Source organism: Spinacia oleracea, chromosome 1 (assembly GCF_020520425.1).
Source record: "Spinacia oleracea cultivar Varoflay chromosome 1, BTI_SOV_V1, whole genome shotgun sequence".
Classification (NCBI taxonomy): domain Eukaryota; kingdom Viridiplantae; phylum Streptophyta; class Magnoliopsida; order Caryophyllales; family Amaranthaceae; genus Spinacia; species Spinacia oleracea.
This window is the reverse complement of record NC_079487.1, coordinates 97,950,675-97,956,674: the sequence shown is the minus strand read 5'-3', so window position 1 is coordinate 97,956,674 and position 6,000 is coordinate 97,950,675.

Genomic DNA, 6,000 nt, shown 5'->3' with positions numbered 1-6,000 from the left:
AGCCTACGCAAAGATCTTCATATCTTCTGCACCCTAACTCCATTTTCAATGCCGTTTCGAGTTACGAATAGAAAAAATTAATCCGGACGAAAATGCGTCTAACGCTAACAGTCCAAAAAGCTTCCGAAATAGTGTCAAAATTGATTTCTGGCGAAAAAAAAGTAAAATGAAACAAAGGAAAAGAAATAAATGCAAGAACATGTGAAGGAAAAGAAGCAACGCGCCAAGAAATCTCCCCAGGAATCATTTTCAGCGCCCAAGGCTGGGCGCCGAAATCTTCAACGCCCCAGCCGGGGCGCTGAATCTCTCTGCTTGCCAAATTTTGCCCAGAAGTGCTCGTCATTTTATCCGCACATACACGGAAAAATAACGAACACTTGGGGGGGTACAGCACGTATTCAGATATACGTACCACCAAAAAATACATGCACTCAAAAAATATAAAACAAATTTTTGGCTTACGGCAAAGCAGCAGATTAAAATTATAATAAACTTCACTTATTCTACCGTTTCAAATAATATGTTTCCACCTCATAACGTACTTATCGAATTCGGCATCCTAGAATTTATTCTAGCTAGAACTACGCGCGACCTGATTCTTAGTTAAAGTTATTTAACAAGGATACGTAGGCAATCCTATTTATGGATTCGGTCCAATCAAATGAAAATAAATTGTGCATAAATGTTGGAAATGAGCAAATAAAAAAAATAAAAAAGGGAGAAGCAAAAGGAAAACAAGGAAAATAAAATTACGCCTTTTATTAATATTTAAAAATAATAAGAAGGAAAGCAAAAAGTGCTAAGAAATGAAAAACAAACACAACTGAAATAAATAAAGGGCACCTACACCCTAACAAGGACTACACTACTCGAGTTCTTCCGGATCATCAAATAAAGTGTTGTAGAGGGCAATGTTCGCAGGGTCCACCTCCACAGGCTTCTGCACTGCCCCTATATCAATCTCCATAAGAACAGGTTCCTTGACACTAACTTCCAAGGATGCCAAGGCCTCAGAAACATTTTCAGTTTGAACAGCTATAGCCCGCTCAGCCTCAAGGGGACAAACAATGGTAGAGGAAGGATTATCAACATCAATTGGATTAGCCACTGGTTCTACTAGGGGCTGAACTTTCCTAACCCATACATTATTCCGGCGACGATCTCCGCGAGAGCTTGCATTTCTTTTGTGAACGGCAGGCCCCTTCATGTTAGGCACCTTTTTAGGCCTAGAACTGGAGCGGGGAGGAACTTCCTTTCGCTTTCGATCAGGACGAGCTTTTACAGTCTTAATACCATGGTCGCGAGGATTAGCAGAATCACGACTCTTATACTTAGCCCTACCTCGAGGTATCAAAAGCTCAGCCGACTCTTCATTTCGAGCCTTAGTTCTCACAGCCTTATCATCGGAGCTCATCCACAACTTGTAGTTTTCGGAAAGACCCACAAAGCCATCTCTAGCCATGGTCCAACGCGGGAGGCCACCATAATACTTAGCCCACGCTTGAACCCGTGCTTCGGAAAAGACCGCTACTTTAGGTGGTACCGTATCGGAAAACGGGATAGTCTGCTTTAAGCCGTACTGTCGCATGACTCGATAAGGAAAGATGTAAACGGGCCGAGATAGCCCCAACAAAGAAACATAAACTAATGCCTCGAAACCCCCCGTCATATTAGTCAAACCCCACCACGGTACCACCCACTTAATAGAGCATATGCCATGAGTAAGATATGAGGCCCACTCGGCCTCGTCCTGGCCTTGGTGCAAATACTTTCGGTTACCCAAGGCTATAGGGTGATAATGTTTAGGATCGGCAGGAGCTTTTAAAAGCCTAAGTCGTTCCATGAGCCAAATCTGCAAAAAACGGGTACGATCAGAAAAATAATAATAAACAATAGTCCTGCCTGGGACGCACTTTCAACGCCCAGGACCAGGCGCCAGAAATTCCGACGCCCAGCTCTGGGCGCTGAAAATCAGCTCCAGGCAGGATGCTGTTGAGGCAAACGAAAAAAGAAAAGAAAAAGAAAAAAAATATGTGTATTACTTTGCGCGAATAAACAATCGATTACCAGCAGCAATAGGGGGCTCCCCTTAAAAATTTCAGACTTGGCATCCTTTTTTAACTCATCCGCACTTAGTAAGGTCTCGGCAACAACCAACGGCATAATGGAATAGAAACTCTCCATCTGGCTGATCAAAGGGATCAACCTTATGTCACCGAACTCGCCATTGTTATTCGACAGTAAATAGTGGTTCAATAGGCAGAATACAAGTGCTCGAATATTCAATTTTTGTTCATTCGTATTTTTACTAGGTCTGAAGTGATGTTTTACAAGCTTTGCCAAATTAACCTTATCACCCACAACGATCTCAGCGAGCATGTTAGCATCTAGTCCTAGGAAAGCCCTTATGATTGTTTTACCCTCTTCAACAGTGCCAGGGGTAGAAGGAGTAGCATTGGTAGGATAACCAAGGATCGCGGCAAATTCATCTGGCAAAGGGCATACGTCATTGCCCCGAAAGACAAAAACATGGTGATCAGAATCCCAAAAGTCTAGGGCCGCATACAGAAAATTATAATCAATATTAATTTGTTGTAAGCCTAAGAACGCCTCTAAGTGGTATCCTTTCAACAAAGCCTTTTCTGTGGGATTAATGGCTCTTAGCCAGCGCCTAACAACTCGTTGGAGGGAGAAAGGAGGAATCGACATGGCAAGATCAGGGAAGAATAAAAACTAAGCAATTACAAAAGAGAGGAAGATTGAGAGTGGTGAAAAAGAAAGACGTACTTGACCCCTATATATACACGAAAGCATCAAGTGACATCCTGATCCCATTTGGAAACGCGTTAAGAAATCCGGGAACTACCAAAATAGAATTTCCAGCGCCCAAGGCTGGGCGCTGAAATTTTAAACGCCTGGCCAGGGGCACCGGAAATGTATCCCAAGGCCCGGATCCTTCAAAACGCGGAGCAGGAAAGGACTTAAAACCGTGTTAGTAGACACGAGGCCCTGTTGTAATCAAGGTCAAGCCTAAAGCACCTTTAGAGCCCGAATAGTGAGAACAAATGTTAAAACTTGTCGAAACTTAGACTCATCTCAAGAAAAAATATGTATACATTTTTCAAGGCAATATAGAAAAAAATAAAAATCAAGGTCATTCTTCGAAACACAAAAAAAAAAAATCAAGTCGTTGGTTTCTCAAATTAAAAAGCGTTTATTTGTCAAAAGATCAATCTAGGCCAAAGTAAGCTCGATGTATTAATTATTGAAAAATGAAGCAAACTTTGTCGCCCGGAAAATGAAGTCACACTCCACGACTTCATCAAAGTAGCATACCACTACAAAGATCGCTCGCACTTACGAGCACGATCCCAAACACGATCAAGGACATTACAAAATGCGTATCCCCAAAGAACCTCTTTGACAAGAAATGACCGTCAAACACGAGTGCTTGGGGGCTCAAAAGAAAATATATATTTCAAAAGTGAGTATGCAAAGTTAAAGCAATATTCCCAGACTACGCTGTACGAAGTCCCGTGTTTGGATAATCTCAAAAGATAAAACCGGATTACGACCTCAAGACAAAGGTCGTCGTTTATACTTATACATAGTCCCCTAATCAAGGACCCAGGTAGTGTCAAAATTGAGCCGTAAAGACTAGCTTAAAACCATGAAAGATGATGACCACAAGACAATGGTCCGTCTAAGCACGTTGTCAACCCACATTCAGGTTGCAACTAAATCCGAGCATCCCTCGAAAGAATTCGCTCTTACAGGGATGAATGAAAAAGAAATTCTCAAAAGAAATCACAAGAACAAATGAAATAGGGACTTGCCCACCTCAATCGGGCAAGATCGCGGCACGTACCACGCGAGTCCCAAATCGAAAAGACGAATTCAGGTTCGCTTACCTCCAGCGGGCGGGACGTCCACCCTTAGCGGACAGGGCTCGCCCACCTTCAGCGGGCGGGGTCTGCGTCACTAACCGCGCATGTCCTCAGTTTTCGAAAATGGAAAGAAAATAAAATCTTCAAAACAAAAACAGGCTCGCCCACCTTCAGCGGGCGGGGTCTACGTCATAAACCGCGTAGGTCCTTATTTTCAAAACATCAAAAACAGATTCGTCCACTTCTATCGGACGGGGTGTCCACCCTCAGCAGACAGGCTCGCCCACCTTCAGCGGGCGGGGTCTGCGTCACTAACCACGCAGGTCCTTAGTCGCTGCAGCGATAACTTTTACCGGTTTATCCTTTTCCAAGAATCAAAGGATGGTTTCCCTTTTCCAAAAATCAAAGGATGGTTTCCCTTTTCCAAAAATCAAAGGGTTGGTTTTCCGTTTTTTCCAAAAAAGAGCGATGTGCTGGATTTTCCTTCGTTTTACGTCCTATAAAACCAAGGGGGGTTTTCTCGTTTAGCTAACCCTGAAAATGAGAATCTTTAAAAACATTTTACCTCGTGATTGGGCTTGGCCAGGCCTAGTTACACTTTATAGCTTTGATTTCGAAAACATCTTTAGACACTTCCAATGACAAAGTGAGGGATTTTCTATACTATCAGTTAACAAATTCCAATGACGCGTGAGGAATGTGTTAACACTTCAAGTGATGACCCTTAAGTCAAATGTTATCACTCGGGGGCTCGTGAGACCCTCGCAAAACAAGTTACATACACCATGGCTTGTATGACGCACTCCGTCTAGTACTTTGACCATCGTCTCCTCTCGAGACTCAGTCAAAGTTGAAGGAAATATGTCCTTCACCCAAGGTACATTAAGTCTAATACCAAGGTTCAGATTAATTGCGAACAATTAATTCAGTGAGATCAAGTGATCGGAAAAGCTAGCTGGAGCAATGCTTCCGATCAGTGAGTTCTAATGGATATTGAACTCACAACTTACTCTTGACTGAACCTACAAGGTCACACCAATGACACGTAACAGATCACCGGATTAAATGAATTGGAAATTCATTTAATAGCTTTTCGGGAATTAGTTGGAAACATATTATACGATACGACCTTTGTCGGAATCGTATATCGTATCGCGAATATTCGTAAGCTGGGCGACACGAATAAATCGTATCGTACGACGGTGATTCGTCGTATACGAAACGATAAATAATATATCGGAAATATATTAAATCGCGAATACGAAGGGCATCGGAGTTGCCGGCCCGTCGAGCCAAGCACGTAAGCGTGCAAGGCCCAACGAGCCAGCAAGCTCGCGAGCCAAGGCAAGCGAGGCAAGCCCATTGGGCGCGAGCACGCAACAACAAGCAAGAGCGCACAGCAGCGACGAGCGAGCAAGGCCCACGGCCCAGCTGCTCGGCGCACGCTCTGTGGGCTTCGGCCTGCAGTGTGTCGCTGGGCACGCGGGCGTGTGTCCGTTGCTTGGCTCGCACGGCTTGCTAGCCGGCCTTGCTTCTTGCTTGGTCGGTTAGTAAGGTTAATGATATAACCTTACAACCTAGTTTCCAACACACACACAATTCCATACACTCAAACCCTAGAGACACAGAGAACCCTAATTCTCTCTGTGCCTCCAAAGTGAGTTCTTCCCAAAAGCAAAGTATCTTGATTAATTGTCTAGCTACGATTATCAAGACGGATCTGGTCGTGTTGGTGAACCAAGTAGAGGAACGACAAGTGGAGTTCTTAGTTCGTGTTCGTTGACAGATTATTGTGGAAAACACGCTTCGAATGTAAGTTTGCTTAATCTGTGCTTTATACATGTTTCCTGGCTTTGGGGATTGTTCCGCACATGTTATTATGTTTAACTGTATTCCCCTACAAAAGTGGGGGCTAACTGTAGACGCCTACTTTTGTCCTCATTCCGCACATGTTATTATGTTTACTTGTATTCCCCTACAGTGGTATCATGAGCCTTATGTATTCAAAGCATGAATTAGCATGATTATTATTGTTTTTGCATTGTCGAAATTTTTGGAATTTTTGTTGATTTTTCGGAATTTTTTCGAATTATGGGATTAATTGCGAAATTGG